This window comes from Odontesthes bonariensis, chromosome 7, assembly GCF_027942865.1.
Source record: "Odontesthes bonariensis isolate fOdoBon6 chromosome 7, fOdoBon6.hap1, whole genome shotgun sequence".
Classification (NCBI taxonomy): domain Eukaryota; kingdom Metazoa; phylum Chordata; class Actinopteri; order Atheriniformes; family Atherinopsidae; genus Odontesthes; species Odontesthes bonariensis.
Genome location: NC_134512.1, coordinates 29,016,928 through 29,038,831, shown reverse-complemented (window position 1 = coordinate 29,038,831; position 21,904 = coordinate 29,016,928). Strand labels below are relative to the sequence as shown.

At 40.5% G+C, this 21,904-nt stretch overlaps 1 protein-coding gene across 2 annotated transcripts in view; it reads left to right on the top strand.

The window, feature by feature from the left end:
* Positions 1-3,366: 3,366 nt before the first annotated feature.
* Positions 3,367-21,904, top strand: part of insc (INSC spindle orientation adaptor protein) — a 60,024-nt gene continuing 41,486 nt past the window's right edge. The window contains exon 1 of one of the 2 annotated variants that reach the window (XM_075470467.1): positions 3,367-3,663. The gene's annotated coding sequence lies outside the window, so the exon portion shown is untranslated. Of the gene's footprint in view, positions 3,664-18,575; positions 18,722-21,904 lie in introns of those variants that run through there. The other variant, XM_075470468.1, reaches the window with a different exon arrangement.

The following is a 21,904-nucleotide window of genomic DNA, read 5'->3' as shown; positions in this document are numbered from 1 at the left end:
ACAAAGTAAAACATTCATCCCACACATGCACATAATGATGAAAAGGCCATAAAACATAATCACATTTCATGTTTTTCGTATTTTCTTGATGAAAAAACTGTGTATGCTCTGCCTGAGGTGTCAAATATTTTAAACAATTAAAAAAAAAAAAAAAATCCAAAACAAAAGAAAAAGGCTGAGGGAGGATTAAATAAAAGATCTTTCGGTTTCGGATGACAAAAATTTGGAAAGTGATGGGATAATGAGCCCATTCAAAGTGGTTGAAAGTGAAAAACAGGATATAGTTGATCTTATTTGGCTGCACGGATGAATGCCAAGTGCGCACCAGAGCAAATGCAAGATATTTGTCACAGTGTGCTTCATGAGCAAGCACGCAAGAGCTGTCAGCACCAAGAGAACAAATGTGTTTTTGCCGAACGTTGGATCGAGTACATGTGAAATATGAGAACTATGTGAGGAAAATGGCAATTATCAATAGTGGATGCTTAAATGACTGTAAGGAAGTCCGACTGTTCAACTGGATGATTTATTATTTCCCAGATGAATATGTAGGGCTATTATGAGAACTAAGGCTCCCAGAGTATAAGCAGAAAAGGGGATTTAAGCTCTATTCTCCCTCAAGCCTTAAAAGCCTCATCTGTCACTTGTTTTTGCAGTCTTTCCACTTATTCTCAGTCAGACTATCTTTTTGTCTGCATGTCTCTGTGTGTCGAATCAGCGCTGAAGTTGGAGCCCTGCTGGAATCCGCACGGAAATTTTTCCTGCATGACTGAAAAGGAAAAAAGAAAAAGTCATATTCCTGATGATTGAAGAGGACGGGAGGTTGAGGGCTGATTCGTGGGGTCAGTTTGGTTTTAAGCTCCTTTCTCTGCAGTAATCTAACAATCTTACTTTGTAAATGAGAATAGCAGTCCTAATGGTACACAGATGCTTTCAACGGGGCCCTTCCAGTCTGGAATTAGACAGTTGGTATGAGAGAAACCAAAAAGAAAGCCCCCATCTCCAAAGAGAGGATGTGCCACTCGTCCAGTTCCCAGAAACCTTCACCACAAACCCATTTCAAAACTTGGGGGTTTGGAAGATGGTTTCTTATAATGTTTTAAAGAGTAATTTGAAGTTGGGGAAAAATACAGAGCTGCAGTCATGATGTTTTGTCTGGGCTCTCTTCTGTTCCACTAGATTATCCAACTTAGCATATTATTGGTTTTACTGAAAAACAAAGAGTCTGCTTGGTTTCATTTATATTCATAACATTCACGAGCAGTTTTCACAGAACCTTTTGAATGTTGCCTTGTATTCAATGTTTAAAGCATCTGTACAATTTGTCCCACAGCTGTTGTAATGGACACATCAGAAGCTCTGGGCATTCTCCTTGTGTTCAGACATTGCACTCATTAGGAGTTATTTTAAAGCCGGATGGAAAATGGTATTCAACAAAAGACTGCTTCATGAAAACGATGTGCAGTAGATTTTTTAAATAACAAATACCAACATACTTAGTCTTTCATTCAGTGTCTATTCTAAGGCTGGATTCTTTTTATTTGTTTCATCTCAAATTTCAGAGTGTCTTTCAGCCAAACTAGGACTTTTAAAATGGCTTTAAACATATTTTACTGACCAAAATCTCGCAAAATTTATCTTCACAAAATTGGACTTACACACCCAGATACTGCAGTTGGGGTTTGCAACAGTCTCGCATGTATTCTCTCAACCAGAATCAAATGGACCGAAGCAGTAAAGTGTAACTGCATTCTGATACAGCTGAAGTCCCAGTATAGCTGCTCTTATCCACAAATTGTTCTATTTCTTTCATCAACTGGATAAACGCATCAGAAATTATGACTGAAAAGCAGCCCATTAATGGCTTGTACACACTAACACGAGTAATCTGAATTTTCTGTGTATTTGCACATGTCCTCTACAAGCAAATGCAGTTTTGAGTGCTGAAATCCAACTTATTTTTTGAGAAAAATGCATCCGGGCGGGCTGAATATTTTCAGGTCCATCCAGGTGTAGGAAACCAAAAACCTGAACTGACTTCACCTGAACTGGAAAAGCCTCTGAACTGTGATGTTTATGTGTGGATTGGAAAACCATGATCTTTTGCTTGCAGTGCGCCATTTTACCTTGGCCTGTCATCATTGTATTCGCTAAAGTCCCCTTTGTTCACATGGCAGTGGCACATAGTTATGAAGCACCGGTTCATTCAAGGGAGGCTCGAAATGCATCAGCAGCTGGCTTACCCTTTCCCACAGCGGTGAATGTTATATAGTGGGAAGCGACTGAATGAGCAGACAATCCAAACACAGCCTCTGACTTACAGCAACCCTCTTTTTGCCCATGTCGAAACCTTTCTGAAACAACACAATTATGAGCTATTTTGCCGGTGCTACATCCATATTTAGTAGAGAGGCTTGAAAGGGTCAACAGAGGTATAAAGCAGAAACTTTGGATGCAAACTTACTTCTCTGCAAGCATCATTTCCCAAAAACTATATGTTTTAGTAATCGAGTCTAGCTGATCATTACGTTCGTACATAGAAATGTGCTTTTCAATCTGCTAAAATAAGTGCTCTCCTGTTGCTTTTGCCAGGAAATTTGGTAAAATTTGTGAGGAAATTAGCTGTTTACATTCAGATTGAAGCTAGAGCTAATATTTATTGCCTCCATACAGTCTTATGCACGCATGGGTGTATGTGAAGCCATATGCATGACATAATCACATGATAATTATTCACTCGAGAAAAAAACGATATGGGCTGCAGCAGCCCAGACCAGCTGGATCTTCGCTGTAATGGGAACCAGCCGACTGCCGTTTCTACTTTTATTTTCCTTCCCCATTTTTAAAGCTCCCAGTTTTTCCATAAGGTAGTCATTTCCAAGGCTGATGTGAAACCAGACACCCAGGAGCACTCATGGTAATGGTCCAGAAACAACACGAGGCTGGGCCCGACATCCTCTCACCTTCCCCAGTCCCCCTTTCCATTTTGTGCGACGGTTCCTGGGAAGGTAAACACCCTTTCATCGTGTCAGAAATGGGATTTCTTTTCGCTGCCATGGCAGTTCCTTCATCTGGCTCTCTTTTCTGTCCCTCCCTCTCTTTCGTCTCCTCCCCTCCCTCTCTTTGCTGCCACATCTGGAACCCAGCTCCTCATTTATTTATGTGGTCTGTTTAGTTTCTTTTTTTCCAAAGTATTATTTAGAAGTCCTTCACCTTGTCTTGTTGGCAGTTTCTCTCCATCTGATGAGGTCTGCAATTACATCTCACCATAACTGGTCACTCTGCAATTACACGCTCCACCACAGAATCTTCCCCCCCTCCTCTGAACTGCACCACTGCTCATATGGTAGACCGAAATAGAATAGTTTCATGTCTGTTTGGATGGCAGCCCAGCTGAAACTATGCTCCACTCTTTGACTGACAGTGGGATGTGGACTTTTTCTCCTTAAGAAAAACTTTTAAGGCCAGTCCCGTTTATACTCTGAGCACTCTCACTCCAGCAGGCTTTGGAGGCGGTTGTACCAGCTGGGCTCTAAAACTGTAGAAGTCAGAGTGACTGAAAGTCAGCGGAGGAACAGAGGGTTTGCAGGGCAGAAGACGAGCACCACGACCTCAAACCTCTATGGGAACACTTTACTTTTCAGTCGCTGAACAAGAAAATGGGTAAGTTTCTCAAGTTTAGTCTAATCTCAGTGTCTTGGAATGATGAAATTATTCTGGGAAAAACTTTTAGACTTTTTTTTTCAGGGAGCATGACCGAGTAAAATGCAGCAAATAACATGTGAATCAAATACAAGAGCCTAAAAGATGACACAGATAGACGAAGCTGCTGAGAGACATTAGAACGAAGTGTTGCAGAACTGGTGATGCTGCTGCCCTGTAGAGCAAGGTGCACTTGGAAACCCATGTGACACATGACTGATGTCATCACTCACTCTGAAGTCACACAAAATGGATAGATGTATTGAACTCTCAATCTTTGGTTTTCTGATGTAAAAAGAGCATTGAAGTACAAGCAAAGTTTTGATGGAACTTAAAATCTCACTGGTGTTGATAATTCGGATTGTTAGATTTTTAAAGGTTTATCTGACTGTCCCTGGAGACTGATCAATGGGGATTTTTTGTTTGACTTTTTTAATTGATTTCCAAAATAGTTTAAGAACTGGCATGTGAATCTCCAAAAGCTTTGTTAAGCCATCTTAAAATAATTTAAAAGTAAAATCCAAAGACTAGTTTGCAGTTGGGTAAAGTACTCCGGTTATAGAGAAAAGGCAAGAAGAAAAAAATTAGATCGTGAGGAAAATCCAACTTTTACAGCTTTTTGATTGTAGAACTGTGACGGTCCCAGAAAAGCAATATTGGTTTGAAACATATATTCTCACATTATTATAGACAATAAGTAAACTATTTAGAACTTGTAAACACATCAGTTTCCCTTATTCATTCCTCTTCTAGTTAACTCTGATCTTAGATGATTGTGGTGGAAGTGAGCTAAAAAAGGACCCTTTAACCAAAATAGCAAAATTGAAAGATTTTTTAGTGTTTCAGAATAAGAGTACTTCAGCTCTGCAGCACTGTGGCTTTTTGCTGGATTACTCGGCCTTGTTAAAATGCACTAAAATCATATTTGAGTGAATGGTCGAATCTAAAATGCAAGCTAACGTGCTACAATATCATACATGACAGGTAAGACTGATAGCATCCCTGCTGTGGGAACCTGCACTTACCATTTACTGCTATTAAATGAGAATGAATGGTCCTACTGGGGCATTGCTCAGGTCTCTCAAATGGAAAATATTTCATGTTTTATTTCATAGTCATCTTGAAGCTGAACACCGTGGAGGCTACAATTGTTTGGAGTATAGACTGATCTGGTTTGTGTGGGAGTGATGGAACTTAAGACGGTGCAGTACAACAAAGAATACTGATAGGCTGGCAGGAATGACGAGGACACAGCTAGCACGTGTCTTTACTACTGGATTGTGTGTGCGCTTGTGCGATGTGGTGGAGAAAATGTGTGTGTTCCTGAGAGAGACAATTAAATATGACGAGAATTGTGTCATGGTGTGGTTTCATGAGTTTGTCCGAGTTTCTGGACAAACAGTGTGCCACCACATGTGGGAGTGCATATGGCCAGGACCCTCACATGTTTGTTTCAACTGTGAGTGATCATTCATTTGCTTAACTGCTTTTCTTATTCAAACTATGTCCACAATATCCTCTAAATCAATGAACCTTCAAAGATTCTAAGTGGCAACACCTGTATGTCAATGAATGAGTGGAAAAAGTGGAGTCAACAGCACTATGTCACCAGGATTGGAGCCATCCCTGTGGCTATTCAACTCACTTTGTCACTATGTAATTATACGAAAAACAACAACACTGAATAAGAATATATTTATACAATATAGGCTATGTGAGCCCGTTGTTGATTCTCTGTTTGGTTTTTCATGTTTCATGGATGATAGTGTGTGGCATGGTGATGTCGTGCTTAACTTTGTCACTTCTGTGTAGAGGTTGCATGTTCTCCCCATGGCTGTGTGAGTTTTCTCTGGTTTCCTCCCACAATTCCAAAAAATGCATGTCAGATTGAGAAATAATTCAAAATTATTTGTGTTTATGTTTTTTTGTCTCTTTATATGCCCTGTGATAGAATGGCAACCTGCTCAGGGTCTACAGCACCCCTTGCCCTATATCAGGACAGCTGAGTCGCTGCCCATCTTTCGCCGCAGGCTGAAAACCCACCTCTTCAGGAAACACTACCCTGATCCACCCTCTTAGGACAGCACCTGCGCCGTCCTAGTTCCTTACGCACTTATTGTTTCCTCCACCACTGGCACCCTCTATATTTTCATTACCCCCTACCCGAACCAGGGTTTGAATCCCATTCCTGCTTTTCTTACCTCTTTTATTTCTTCCCCTACCCGAACCAGGGTTTGCATCCCCACCCCGCTGTGACTGTTGTGCAGTTGGTGAGAGGCTGAGGTAGATTATGGTGGTTGTGGTGTTAAGCCTGATTCTTACTCGGCGCAACCGCGCAACTGTTCTGGCTCGAGAACCATTAATGACGTCATCAAAAGCGCCAGCCCCTTCACAGTTCCTTCAGCTCATAAGCGCAGTTTGCGCTGAGTATGCGTCACATTTGCAGTTCTCTCCAGACCAGCGGGCGTCACTGTTGAGGAAAAAAGCTGAAGAACCGGACAAAGAAAAGCATACGAAGAAAGCATACACAATGCCACCTGTGGTGTCACGTCAGCAGAGGCTGGCACATCTGATGTGGAATGAATTTACTCTGGGTGTAGAACTGTATATGTATCTCAGAGCTAAGCGGCTGCGGCAAAAACAGAAGAGAAGGTGGAATGTTCGTCCTTTGCAACAAGACGAACGTTGTCCCAGTGTAACTTCATAGACGTGTCGTACAGATGTTTGTAGAGTCGCACCCTCTCGGTCACCGCGGTCTCTGCAGTGTTCATGTTTCCTTTCTCTTGGTCAGCTGTTTCCGGTTGAGCTCGCGCGAAGTCAGAAAAAAAGTTGTGTGCACACCCTTGCGACGCGCGAGGATTTTTTAGCTTGCGACGGGGGGCGTGGCAGAATTTTGGGTCACGTGACCGTTTGCGCCATTTGCGACCAGCTAGTAAGAATGGGTCAAAGCGAGGTTGCGCCGAGTAAGAATCAGGCTTTAGGGGCAGTGTTGGCTGGCATTAGGGGGGTGACTCTGGGACGCCAGTGGTCATTGTCTAGCCTCCTGGAGGTGTCGTGGGCCCAACTAGACAAAACACTGATGGAAGGAGGTTCCCACCTGATGACCCCAATGATATGTTGGTCAGCACTGCTCACTGATCTATATAATAGGGAGTGTAGGGAATTATTCAATGAGTCTGGTCCTTTATTTTGTTTTAATTTTTTATTTTCTTTAGCACAAGTTTCTTGTGTTTATATTGAATCCCAAATTGTCTTTGTTTTCTAAATTGTCTTCCCATCTGTCTAGGTACCTGACTTATCGTACTTACTCTAGCACTAGTTTTGCTCTTAGCTGTTTGGTTTTGGAAGGAAATGCACTTATGATTTCTTGTGACCTGAAGTTCTTTTGCCTACCGATGTTGAACGCACTTATTGTAAGTCGCTTTGGTTAAAAGCGTCTGCAAAATGACCGTAATGTAATGTAATGTAATGACAGTTAATGCAGACTCCAGCCCCCCCCCCCCCCCCCCCCCCCACACACAACACTGAATAGGAGAAGGTGTCTATAGACAGTGGATGGATGGAGACCAATATCACTGCACTGCTTTTGACAAATGAATAAAGAATTAATTAATTAAAAAAAACATTTTTTAAATTGAAAAGATAAAGTGCTGCACGTGATTCTTAATTCCCTTACTGATGGATACCGTTTTTCCATTAGTCATCCTCTAACTTCACTATGATGTTGACATTAAAGTTTGAAGTGAGATTTCTTAACAATTCTTGGACTGATAATGACAAATTCATTTAAGGGCTACCCAGTATGAATTCAGTAACTTTGTAGTGATTTTCTGACATGATTTCCCACTTTCCCACTATTGCTACCATCTGAAAAAATATGACTTTTTCCAACTCTTTGGTTTATGTGCCAGCAAAACCAAAAGGCCTCTGTCTGTCTGTATCACTCTCAGCCCACATAGAGTGAAGGATTTTGAAAATCTAATCAAAACAGAGGGAATTCCGTGAAGTTCTCCCACAACAGTGCACAGCTCTCGTAAATGACTCAACATGTAGGTTTCAATATCGACTGATGAACCAAAGGTTAAAAAGAACAGACAACAGCTCCACTGGGCAATCTTAATTTCTTTAACACTCAATCACAAAGCAGATATTTGCCACTTTGACTTCTGTCTATGCCAAGGAAGAGCAAAGCTAAAATACCAACCACAACACCACCAAGAAAAGCACATAACTAAGACTCTTCCACATATTTTTTGAGATTGCTCCCAAGTGGCAACAAAAATTCTATAACATATAACTGTGGTTTTGCGAAGCCCCAATATTGAGAAGTTGCAAAGGCATGTTTAAAGCATGAGACACCCCCCACAAACAGTTCTATATATTTACTACATTTAAAGAAAAGTATGTTGTTTTACTAAAATGATATTGTAACTTACACCTACTAGTAGCATCTGTATGCCCATTGCTAGCTTGTAAGTATGCTAGTCCTATTTAACAAAAATGCTAACATCATTGGTTATTAGCAAACTATGAAGCTATTTGAGGAGGGCCTACCAAGGTACAGGCACCAGTTCAAAAAGTAGCTAAGTGCTTTGCTAACAGCTTTGAGTCTGTAAAGCATCCTACACATATTAGTGAAACTTTCATTACTGCACACAAGTTTAATAATCATACCATTTTGATCCGAAATTCCCCTTGAAGTGCCTGGGAGCTATGTCTGTTAACGTGTCATAGCAGCTTCAGTGTTTTATCCCAAACAGCAAATGAAAGCCTAAGCCTACTTATTATAGGATGGTAGTGCAAGATGAAACTGGTTTTAACAGTTCATTTAGCATCGTAAGATGACAGGCTACAACAAATGCTTCCCATAAACATCTGTTAAGCAGTTCTGTCTAATAATACATGGCTGGCTGGGGATAAATTCGGTGACTTTCTAGCATGCATTCTCCCTTGGCCTGCCTGATGAACAGCTGAAGAGGGTGTGCCGTGGTTAACGTAAACCACACATGCAGGTGTGGCTCTTACTATGCTGTCATGCTGTTTAATTAGGTTTTCTCTCCACGGGGTGGGGAACATCAGGGTTTCCGCTGTAAAACTCTTGTCTCTCCACAGTCTCACCCACGCACTCATTGTCCTGTGACATTAAGACAGTGCCTTGGCGAGGATGAGCATTGACTGTCACAGAGGGTGTGACTGAACTTTGTGACCGCAGCTAAAGTTGGAAACAAAAAGCGGAGTTTGAATCCCCACAAGTTTGGTTTTTGAGACGTCAGTGCCAAAGTATTTTTTTTACTTACAGTGCCCTGTCCATGCTGAGCTTCCTTATATGCTGAACACCATAAGTTGTTTTATTCATCAAAAACTATCAAATGCCGACAATGCATTTGCTCCATTAGTAACAGGTTTTTGGTTTCCTACACCTGGATGGACCTGGCTAAGTCTCGGCCTCTATCTTCTAGACAAAGTAACATCTTTCTGTGGGTATTATTTGTTGCTATATTTCCCTACCCTGCTGTCTGCAACTGTGTAGTCTTGCTTGACTCAGGACCTGGTTATTTTGATTGTCCTCCCACAAGTCTGGTGTTTCCACAGAACCTTTTTTTTCTATCCAAATTCTTGTTGATTGCTCTTTTGGGAAAGAGCCTTACAGGTCTTTGTTTAATTATCGAACATTATACTGAAAATTACATACAAAATGCCATTATACAGCCATATAGTTCACAGTTCAATAGCAAGAGGGTTATTTCAAAGACAGCTATGTAATTTCAAAAGTGAAACTTAGGGATGTAAAAAAAAAAGAGATGTGGTGTCTGGCTCTGCAGGTAGAGTGGATGAGGGGAATGAACAAAATGTTATCCACCCTTTTGAGCTATTGTACCCAGGTGATGGATAAAATCTACTTTTTCCATAGTATAGTAACAATACTCCATAGCCCATAGTAATAAGCAGAACATAGGTGTCCATTCTTGTCTAAGTAACATAGCAACAATGTTCTTTACTTTAGGTTATTAAGTAGTTTCTTTATTTCTAAAGGTTCAGATGTTATCTGTTTTTTGAGCATAATGCCCCTGCTAATCAGTAAATCTCACTGGCTATGGTTTAGGTGTAAGAGTAGGTTGCCAAGTAATCCCAGGGTTGGCGTTTCAGTGTCCTGCCCTCTACCTGCCTTAGGGACTGAGTATAGACCTCGCAGGTCTACATGTTATAGAATTTTATTGCCACTTAGAGGCAGTCATAAATTTGTGGAACAAGCTCTGGGCCGCTCTTAGTTGTGTTAGCACTGTTGTTGTTTCTTTAGTTTTCTTCTGATGTGGAAAAGACAGAACTGTAAGTGGACAAAGATCTGCTTTGTGATAGAGTGCAATAAAAGTGTTCAATAGTGGAAATTGTTCAGTGCAGCTATATTGTTTGTGCTTTTCACCTTTGCTTCTTTGCTGTTCATGGTTTTTGGCACTTCATCCTATTTGCTATGAAATTGTTTGTTGGGTCCTCTGCCAGCTTGAGCTACCTTGCAACTAGTCAGCATTCGATCATGTGAAGTGTAATTCCTGGAGCCTATGCATTGTTAACTTTTAGGACTGCACATCTGTTCATCTGTGATGAAAAAATCTGTGGGGGCAGAGAATGATGCAGATGGATGCTTCTGTGAAGGTATAAAATGCCTCTTCTGTTTTGTTCAACCCGGTTAAGTTTCGATCTATTTGTATGCATGTCAGTATCCTACATCTCCATTCATGATCAATGCAGCGCATTTTTGTTGTGTTAATAGTATTTACTTGCCCACAAACTCTTAAAAGAGAAAAGTGGGAGGGGATGGTGGGAGGTCCTAAAGCACAGACCTTTGAGAACAAGTGGTCCCGTTGTTCAAAAGATCATTGTTTCAACACCAGTCCTGTTATTGGATTTATCTACTTCTTTTGTCACTTGTAGATCGTAAGGGATAAGCATTAAAAAGTATATAGGCTACGTTCAGACAGCACACTGAAGTGACCCAAATCCAATTTTTTTGGCCCTATGCGACCTGTATCTGATCTTTTCATGACAGTCTGAACAGCACAGATCGGATTTTTTCAAATCCGATCCAGGCCACTTGGATATGTGGTCCTAATTCCGATACGTATCTGATCTTTTGCCATGCGACTGCAGTCTGAACGCCCAGGGCGCATTTATCCGACATAGAGTTATCAAGAAAGGCGCTCACAGAGATAAATGAAAGACCTCCTTGTCATCCGAAAATTTTGAATGAAGTCCGCGTCTGAAAAGCTGCTCACATCACAGTCTCACCACTCCTGGCTACGACGACGCACCCAAACGTGTCTTTGGATAGACGATGCCACTGCCCCACAAAAGGCCAGGGCCAAAAGCCTAGCTCTTTTTCTTTTTAATATCCTCTTTAAAATTATGGCGTGATTAATGTGCTTCATGTAATGTGCTTAATGTACATTCCTACTCTTACCATCCATGTTTACTTCCGCAAACACACAACGTCATCGTACGCTCTTCTGCGCATGCGGGATAGTATGGGGCGGTAAGCCGTTCACACAGCAGCCCACATACAGATCGCATTTAATTGCAATGTGAATGACCTCACAAAAAAATCCGATTTCACAAAAAAATCGGAATTGAGCATCAAGGCCTGCAGTCTGAATATAGCCATAGTTAGGTTAGAATTAACGCACATAGGTCTACATGTTACAGAACACATGGTTAGATAGTAATATTGTATAATGTTACTTTTAAAAGCAACTCATTTGATAACTTTGTGTAATGTGTCACCGACAAAACAATTATCTATACATCCGTCCATTTTCCATACCTGCTTAATCCAATTCAGGGTTGCGGACACTAGCCCAGCTGCCATTAAGCGAGAGGCAGGGTACATCCTAAGGGTTCGCCAGTCCATCACAGTGCCACACAGAGATAGATAAGACAAAGAATCACGCACACTCACACTCACTCCTAGGGACAATTAAGAGTCACCAATGAACCTGAGATGCATGTTTCTGGATAGTGGGAGAAAGCCAGCATGCCCGGGGAGAACCCACAGACACACAGGGAGAACATGCAAACTCCACAAAGAAAGGCTCCAGCAGGGATTCGAGCCAGGAACCCTTTTACTGTCAGGTGACGGTGCTAGCCACCATGCATACCCAAAACAACTAGATAGTTACACAAATCTACATAGTTACAGTTTACATATGGTTACAGCCCAAATTGTGAGCTACCACACACCACAAGAAACAGCTTCAGTGCATCTTGGCATTGACTCTGCAAGTCTGGATCCAACATCTCTATGTAATGCTGGGACATCATTCTTATATGTCACTGTTTATAACACAGTGTTTTATCAAAAAAATAACTGGACAAGATGATGTAAGTATACCTTCTTTTCTGGATGCCTCTACACCACTGCCCATAGGTAGATGTGTTGTAGTAGTGTAGATTGAGATCTAGTGAATGTTAAGCCTATAGTGTAAGCTTCTCATAACTTTTATACACAGTAAAATGTTCTGTGTCTATGATGCTGGTCAGCATCTTTAGGTTCTGCGAGCATGGCCACAACAACATCCATGCCTCTGGCGCCTACCTTTGAAGTGTTGACCTTTGACTCTGATAGAGGGCAAACAGCATTTCCAACAGCACGGGGCCAGTCTCAGACATTAATCAAAGTGGCAGTTTTCTACAGTGAGAAACAGCTGTGATCAAAGAAAATTGTTTTAAAAAAAAGTAGTTATATCTGAAAACTCCCTGTTGTTGATTTAAACATCTTGGTATATCATAAATTGTGTTCATCTTTAGAGGTAACATTTCAACCCAACCATTGTGCACTGTTGACGCATGTTTGAAAAATTGTTGGACCACAGCACGAAGCACCACATTTGATGTCCATAAGAAAATCCTTCTGTCTTACATCACTGAATATGGATGCTGCACGTGTTTGACGCCATGATATTGTGGATACCGGTGACTATTGACACAATGTTGTGACGGCATTCGTGACGCAATGAAGACTCTTCAAAGTAGGGACTCAATAAGAAGAGTGCAGGTATAAATTTTTGTGTAGGTTGGCCCAATATGGCAGCCACTCTGGAGCCTAAGCCTGGGAGATAAATCAATATCAGACTGGTTGAATCGGAGCGTCAGCGTCAAACTTTTGTTATGCTGACCTCTTTTTTTTCGCTCTGTTCTTTTCTTAACATCTGCGTCAACTAATTGGACGGAGGTCATGGCTTACTGAGTTTCAGTCTGTTTATCTGTCTCCAGTGCAATTGGCGTCTACTGTATTTGTACCATGGCCTTTGATATGGTTCATTGGAGAGATCATGGGAGGAAATGGAGGCTTCGGTACTTGCGTGCTTCTGTTTGCTGTGAGATTCCCAGGAGATAGAAAGGTCACCCCTTCCTCCTCCTTGTGAAAACGTCTCTTGAGAGCAACTCAGGGAGTCTCAACAAGTTATTACTTCTAGTTTCTCTCTTATTATCTCCGGTGATATTGTTTTCTATTTAGATAACCCCCACTATCTCTTTTACTGTCAGCTTCTGGCTCAAATACCTTCACAGCAGTGACAAGCTTTCTGGAGAGGTGACTGAGGATGTGAAATCAATTGATCCATGTTTTTAATTTTATATTCTGAAAAAAAAGAAGCCAGAATGACATCTAAATCTGTTGTGTAGACCAATTATTTTAGGGAAAATATATTGATTTAAACATATGAGACCATCTTTTTTGTTTGCAAAGATGATTCTTATGTCAACAGATCATACATATTATGTTGTAACTTGGTCTTCAAGTAATGATGACATTTATTATCATTTCATTTTCTTGAGAAGTGAGCCAGAGTAATTGCCAGAGTAAAAAAGTCACATCTTAAAATCCTTTCACAAACTGCAGATACAGTACATTTAGCACCTTCTGACATAGCGTTGTCCCATGAGCCATTTAGGGTAACCCTAACCCATTTTGCACCATGTTAGCATAGCATCCAAAACCTAACCAAGTTTTGGTGCCTAAAACTAACCTAGAAGTAAATGAAAATAAATAATAGTAAATGACAGATTCAATGTGGACTGGGACTGTGGTGTTTGAAGTAAAATTAGTGAACTGTAAGGTTTGGGTCTGGTCTTTTCAAAGTCCTTATTCCATAACCACCCCTTATGTTTGTATGGGCTGGTTTGCTGGTGAAATCTCCTTTCACCGTCAGAAACAACGTGTTCTGCTGTATTTGGAACTGAAAACTTGTGATCACTGTCACTGTGCTGTCAGAAGCAAATCATTTCTGTAATTGGACGTGCCTTCAATCTTCAGACTACTGCTTTGTGGCTGGGATTTCACCTGATGGAGGGCCCACATTCATGTACATAGACGGAGTGTTTAAAGAGAAATGTGGCGATTATCATGTGGTTTCTATAAAAAGTAAAGTGACAATGTTTTACTCCAGCCAATATTCTGTCTGAACGTGTCAAAAAATGTGTTCTTTGTTCTACAAGAGCCCTAAAATCTTTATTTTACAGTTATATAAGATAAACAAAAGTTGTAACCACTAAGATGAAATAGATCAAGGTCTTGCTTTTTTAAGACAATGTAGACACTGGATTGTTTTGTGGACTGACGAATCAATTAACTGCTATTTGTTTGAGCTCTATTCATACGTTCTTCACATACTGTGTAAGGAAACTGTTGACCCTCTTTCTGTTTAAGTTACTTCCATGGCCCATGTTTGATTCAAGGAAAAAGAATAGACGGAGCCGCACACCAAAGGTTTCCCATAAAGGATTTTATTTTGCTGTTGTGACGTTTTGAGGAACAGTTCATTTGTTATACTATTATTTATCGTGTAAACGAGTCACCATCCTAAAAACCTACAATCCATCATGACATGTGATACATCATACCCACTTATAGATGCACATACAAACTATATCTTTGAAGGTTTTACAAATTCAGGTATCAACACTGTGTCAAATTTATATAATGAACATAATAAAGATTATACATCACCTAGTTACACATCTCAGCAATAAATTGACTATATTCAAGTCCAAATCCTACTACTTTACGTACAGAAAAACATACATACAGATTAAAACTTTCCTCACAATTTGTAGTCTGGAAGAGGAATCAGACTACAAAACTAATCATAAATACTAATTTGAAGAGGTGCACTCTATATATTGGGTAAGATAACTGTACCACCCAAATAAAATAATAAAATAAATCCTTCACATAATAGGCAAAGAACTACCTTGTCTACTGTCATTTGATCAAGCACCCAATCTAGTGAATTGGATGTGTGTGTCTTCTCTTTGGTTTCGTTAATTTGATTTAACTAATAAAAAAACAGAAACTCAAAGCCCCAAAATGACTACAACAGTTTTATCTGAGTAAATGTTGCACCTTTTAAATGATAGGCATCTTAGTTTAGAATCACATTGGGAGCATTTTCTCTTAGACTACGCTGTATCTTAAATGAGACATGGCAGACTGTTTGCCAGATCTAATTACCCAGAAAACTCTCTGCAGTGTTTAGTTTTCATACCCAAAAGTGGAAAAAATAGCACTGAAATGGCTTTTTGAAGCGCCACGTGTGTGCTTGGCTGGCACATATGGAACGCTTTCTTGCATACTTTGCGATTTTTGCGACTGATATTTACTTATCACGCTGACTCCATGTGAGTCCCATTCGCCCTGTGACTTTAAATCAGTGGTCGGATAATAGTCAGTGGAAAATTGGTAAAAAATTCCATGCTGGAGTGGAGTGGTTCTCGTGTTCCTCTCCTCAGATCTGGGCAGGACCTGCCCACCACCCCTGATTCTTACTCTTCCCTTCCCTCTCCCTTAAACCCACACACAGACCCAGCCCACCTAATTTACTCCCACCTCCTAATCTCAAACAGCTGTAGAGTTGACTTGCAAGGAATTGCTGCTGTTTTATCCACCTCCCTTTCCTCCCCCCTTGCTTTTTCTCAACCATTTTGCATGTGGCATCTAATATCAGTTCCCCCCAAAGCCCAAATGTGGAGTCCAACTATCCAACATCTATTCATGTTTAAAAAATGGCCTGGGTAGTAGATATAAGGCCATGAATTTAAATTGTAGGTGAATGTGGGTGGAGACACACAGACGGAGAGATGGCTGGCTATAAATTGTGGATATGAATCTTGCCTGACTTCAGCTTTCTGAAATTGCCTGGTTTCTCTGACATGCACCGTAAGGCTGTAACTGCGTCAATGCCTTCTCCAGAGCACTCCATCTAACTGAAGGAGCTGGGTGACATAAGTGCTTTGAGGTCACTTTATGTGTGATTGACAGGTGGAGATCAGGTAATGATGCTCAGGGCTGAGGAGCTCCCGCTGCTGTCGGGAATCTGCTTCAGAGGATTGTTTTGGCCACAAGCCTGAAATCCAGCATGGAGGCTGATGACAGAAATTTTCTCAAGAATTTATCGCTGACTTTAAAACTTTGGTCATGTGATTCAATACAAAGCATTGTGCTAAGGCTGCCAAAATTTTTATTGCAGTGTTATGTCCCTAGTCGATATCAGGGCCTTACAATCTCTTTTGCCGACTGGAAAAAAAGGACAACAGAGATTATTGGGACACATTTTCATCTCAGACATTTATAACTTTACTACAGTGCTCTACTCTGAAGGACCGGGAGAATTTTACAGGCTCTGTAAGCTCATTGTGCACCCAAGTTGTTCAATTGCTGTTTTATGGAGTTTACTCTTGTGTCTCATGGTTTTATTGAGATCTCATGCTGAGCTTGAGTAGCTCCACTAAAGCAGCTGGGGGTTCAGGGTACTTTCATGGTTTCTCACTGCTGAGTTGAAATTTCTCCACCCATCCAGGGAGTCTTGCTGTTCCGCTTGGTGGTGATGGATGCCCAGAGTGGGTTCAACACCAGTGCTTATTTTTGTTTCTTTTAATGCTGTTTGTTTTAAATTCTGGCTTTCTGAAACATCTGCACCCAGTCCAAAGACATAAGCAAATCATTTTTCATTCCAATTGCAGAATTCATTTCAGGCCTGTAACAGGAAGCAGACTGCCCAGAAATAGGACTACACCTATTCTCTACTTTTAACCTACACACAATTATATTGCGACATATAAACCACATTCTCATTTCAAACTTGTCACATGTTGTCCTTCTGTCAGGAGGGTCTCGCATCAGTTTTAAGTGCTTTAGATACACCTTTAGCAATTTCTTATTCACGCACAACTGCTCTTGGCATATCAGCTGTCACATGTACCGTTCTGCGGCAGTAAAAGATGCCAATGGTGAATGGTGAGAGGCATTTTCTAGTGTTATTAGAAGTTGCATTGGCCACGTTAGGAAGTCTGGGGAGATAGGAAAAAGACTCTCACACATTCAACTCATGTTAACGCTGCTGTTTTTCCACTACCTTTCTTCACTTTAATTTGACTTCTGGTCTTTACTTTGACTTGATTTGTTCAACTGCTGTTGCATACAGCTGTATTAAGCATTAAGAAGCACTTGGTTAAGGTTCAGGAATAAAGGTACTTGATTAAAGTTAGACATTAAAAGGACTTGTTTAAGGTTAGGAAAGCCTAATGGTTAGGTGTAAAAATATTCTATGAAATACTTTTTTTTAATCGCAAAAAGCTCAGCCCCACATCAATAATGTGCTCATACACATCAAGCACACACACATAGCTTATTTGGGAACCCCAACCATTTAAAATCCTTTTAACTTTTTTGGATTGTGCTCTTGGAGTTGCACGTTTAAATGAGAGCTGCTGTCAGACAGTGGTGTGCTTGGCATGCTGAGGTCAGCACAATGTTGCAAGCAGCAGACAGGAGGTGTGACTACCTGTAGTTGTGATCCATAAGAGAATGATGCCTCTCAACAATTTGCAACAATTGGCAAAACCACTGTGTGGTGTTAAGCTTCTTTTATAACAAGGATTGTTAATGTTCTGTGTTGTATCTGTGTTAATATTTTACTAAGGCATTTAGCACAGTTTTGAGAAAATGACCAAGCTCTTGTTCTTAGAAACACCTACCACATGTCTTATGACACTGAGGCTCCATTTTTTTTGGGGATTTTAATTTTGCTTTGGTGTTTTGTGTCTATTTGCCATATTCAGCATTTTCAAGCAGATGTACTCCTGTTACCTAATTATAACCTTCCTTTCTGTTGGTGTTTCCTCAGCTCAGACATGACTCAACTGATGTTTTATAGGAAAACTCGACTTTTGCTTTGTGCAGCTGAGAGCTGCTCATTTCTGATTGTGTTTTCCCCTCTTCTTTGCCACGAAGAAGACTTGGGTCTTTGTGTTGGGTGTGGTTGGGGTAGAAACATGACAACTCCCATCAATCTTCTTATTTTAAACACTACACAGGATTGTCATTATGGGATCTTCCAGATCACCACTCACATTTGATGTTGTTTCCCTATTTTTGTATTTCTTTTTTTTTACATTGCATTGAAATCAAGTGGAACAAAATTTTCCAAAACAGAATTTTGCTGTCTAGAAACAGACTTAAAGTCCTGTGTGAGAAGGGAAGTGCTGCAAGATGATGACAGACTACTTTGTTAGTAACATGTGTCAAGTTGTTTTGAATGATTATTGTTATATACCCTACTTTTACCTGACCACACTGTAAGCCTACCTCTATTATTTCGGCCTGACTCCCTGTTAGCCATGTGGTGTGTGTGCGTGCGCGCGCACCATTTTATGGGCTTCGCTTATTCATTATTTAGCAGATCCTGATGTTGTGCTGGCCTTCACTGCTCCGGTGTCAGGTGCCCACTCGATCCTCCTCACTGAACCAGGCTGAGTCCGGATCCAGTTCCCGTCTCCCTGGCCTGTTTGAGCTGCTTCCACAGCTACTGTGCTCTACTCCAAAAGCTTTTGTTAGTTCTGGATGCTGTCTCTTCCCTGGGTGATTTTCCTTTGCTATTTGTTCAACTAACTGTCGATGGAATTGGGAAGCTTACAATGCATTTGGATATTTCTCTTGGCGTAACGTTGGGGCTATTTGAGCTCTCCGGAGGTATGGTGCTGCTATCATCTTTTTTTTCCTTGAAAATGAGAGTTATGGGTACTTTTATAGCTGACTATAAAGTACCAAGAAGATGGTGTGATCAGTTTTGCAGGCTTTTGGTGAAGCAATATAGTTATTTATGCAGCTGAATGCCATCTTTTTGGGGGCCAAAGCCTCCATTGTTGTCTGAGGAGCTGATGTAATAACTGCTGTTTTGAAGTGTAACAGCAATCGCCTGGAGTGATCTGTCGACATTTATTACTGTGACATTATACAGTGTGGCTGATCTTAGACCATGAATGGGGACAGAGATCTGTGTATATATGTGTGTGCAACTTGACCCCGTCTGATCTCATCTCCATACAGGACAGAGGTTGCCTAGAAACACAGTGTTTCAGTGTGTAACTTCCATATTATTATGCCAAAGGAAGGAATGCTCCCAGACCAAAAGAGACTGCACTGGTTTTGGCCTTACATGGGAATCTTCTCATTCAGTGCACGCAGGAGTTTTTCCATGGGGAAGGACTTAAAGTTTTCATATCACGTATTCATGCACGCAGACTCTTCAAAATTTTAATTAACATGCTAGATGAAAAACAAAAATAATGACCTAATCTGCAAAGATGGAGGGCTTTAACTATTACAATAGTGTTATAAGTGTCTGGTGATAACTTTAGAAAACATTGTGTTTTTCCCTACAAATGATAAAAAAAAGACTTTTACAGTTCTCTTCTGACTCATTGCTGTTTGAAAAAAGTTTATTTTAGATCTGCAGAGCATCCTGAGCAGATAGGAACAATATATGTAACAGAGGTACAATGGAGTAAAACTGGGACTCTGCTGTCATTCAGAGGAGCATTTTACATGTCAGTCGAGTTCATCTTGTCTGTAGAGGTGGGAACAGATGCTGAATTATATCCAGCCACCTCCTGAAAATTCAAAATTGACTTTTAAGTCAGAAAGACTTGATCCATTAGGAAACCACTTTCTCAGTACATCAAAGCAAAACTATGGCTATGACTTTCTGTCCTGTGCTAGAAACTTTTGATAACACCTGATTCCCCCATCTTTCCTGAAAGAAACTTCTTCCAGTGGAACCACTGAATAGCTCTTTACCTAAGAACTTCACTTGTTTTTGGCTAATCTATTAGTCTTTTAGCAAGACTAATTGTTCTCAACAGCTACGTCTTTTGATGAATATAAAGAGCATAACTGTTGTAGTGCTTTGGGAGACTGTTCCCTCCATAAAGGTTACACCTTCGGCTGTTTGTGTAAGCTTTTATACAGACCTATAACTATGTTAAAAAAAAAAAAAAAGATTTAGTCCCTTCTTATAGCTGGAACGTAATACAACCTAATACACCTAGTGTTGCTTCATGGTGCTGTATGAAGTATTTTGGTCCAAGATTTTAACAACATGCTATCATTAGGAACACAATTAGTGCAGAGGGGCACCTCGAGCTGGATTTGGGCCTGAAACATGTCACTTCTGTGGGCAGTGTCTTAAACACTTAAGCTAGGTCTCCCAAGGAAGGTACAGTAGAATATCAAATATTCAATTATAGGGGTTGGAGTATGACTTATTGTAGGGCTAAAAACTGCAGTCACACAGTATGACAATGATACTCGACCACAAACTGTATTTTTGCTTTGCTTGAGTTTAATAAAGCAAGACAGTAAATTGATATCAACTTATGTAGTAATCAAATTACATTTGAATCCCTTTTACTGAACAAAAATATGATTAGAAAACTTTTCCACAAGAAATGATTTTTCATTCAAGAGCAGTAAAAGTGACTGCCTTTTGTGCAGTCCCCTTTTGTTACCAGCGTTGCCCATAATCCATCTCCACTTGTCATTCTCTCAAGATTTCCACTTCCTTTTCAACTCTTTTCACTTTCTTTTCCAAACACAGCCACTTATTGTTTTAAAAATATATGGGAAAAGGAGAAATGCTTCCTCTCCGTCCTCCTACACAGTCATCCCTGACATCACAGTGTCTCACATTCAATCCTGTGACGCTACTGAAGCCCATCATCCTTCCTGAAACATGTCAAGAAGTTGACACTGTTTCTCTATCATTAGCTTCCCAGCTGCTATGCAGCTGCGGCAGAATATGACGTTGTGTGTCTTGAACGGCAAATGTATCTTCCATCCACGATGATGTGGATTGAGAGTGTGAGTTGCATAGGTCTTCACGGGCTATAAACACGGTCCTTAGGAGATACGTGGGAGCAGTCAGTGATTTCTAAGGGGGGTGTCAGAAATGACTCAAGGAAAAACTTCACAGAGACCTATAGCAGGTTTGAATTTATACTTTGTTTTAGTCTATAACAGGCAGCCACTGGTGAACCAACACAGTCTCATAGTAAAACATGCAAACTAGTTTGACACAGAATAATTCGGTCATCACAGCAGTTAGTCAATGCTTACACAAAGAAAGAAGCATCCTATTTAACAGGTGACAAAATCCAGATTTCTAAGTTGCAAGGTTGAGGAATTGATGTGCTGCGCATGTAACACTCCTGGCAGCCTATGTGTGTCTGTCCTCTTGGCTCTAAATGCCCCCCCCAGTAATGCTATTAAAGGGTGGTAGTTCTGTGAATGCATTGAACAACTTTCATGTGTTGGAGCTATGTGAATGTGTTGCTGCATGATGTTACATAAGATTAACTAAAGATCGATGTGGCTGGTCTCAGCAGAGGTGAAAAAATGTGCTTCTTTTGATTTTATTTATACAACGCATGGAAATAAAAACAGCACCTGTAAACAGAAATGTCTGTAAAGTAGCTGTTGGGATGGACAAATTCAATAAACTATGATTAAGTTCACTATTTTTTAAACAAACATACTAAGTACAAATGCCCTTCTGAGATGTAAAACATCCTAATTAATATGTAAAGTTGAATACCTCAAGCCAGTCAAGCTTTAGCAACAAAAAAGTCTATAAGTATAGTATATTTGGGGTAGCATATTGTGTTACACATTGAGCAATTTCTCAACATTTTAAAGGTTAAACAGATTTAATTATGTTAGCATGCCAGACTAATGCCTAAGTTAGTGTCAGCTAAACATAACCCACACTTAAAATAGGTTGTCCATGCCAGTGTTATCAGTGGAATGCTCTGCATTTAGCATCACTGAGATAAAGGCCAAGGAGGCTGTTGTGCCTGGAGATTAAAACTATGTTCT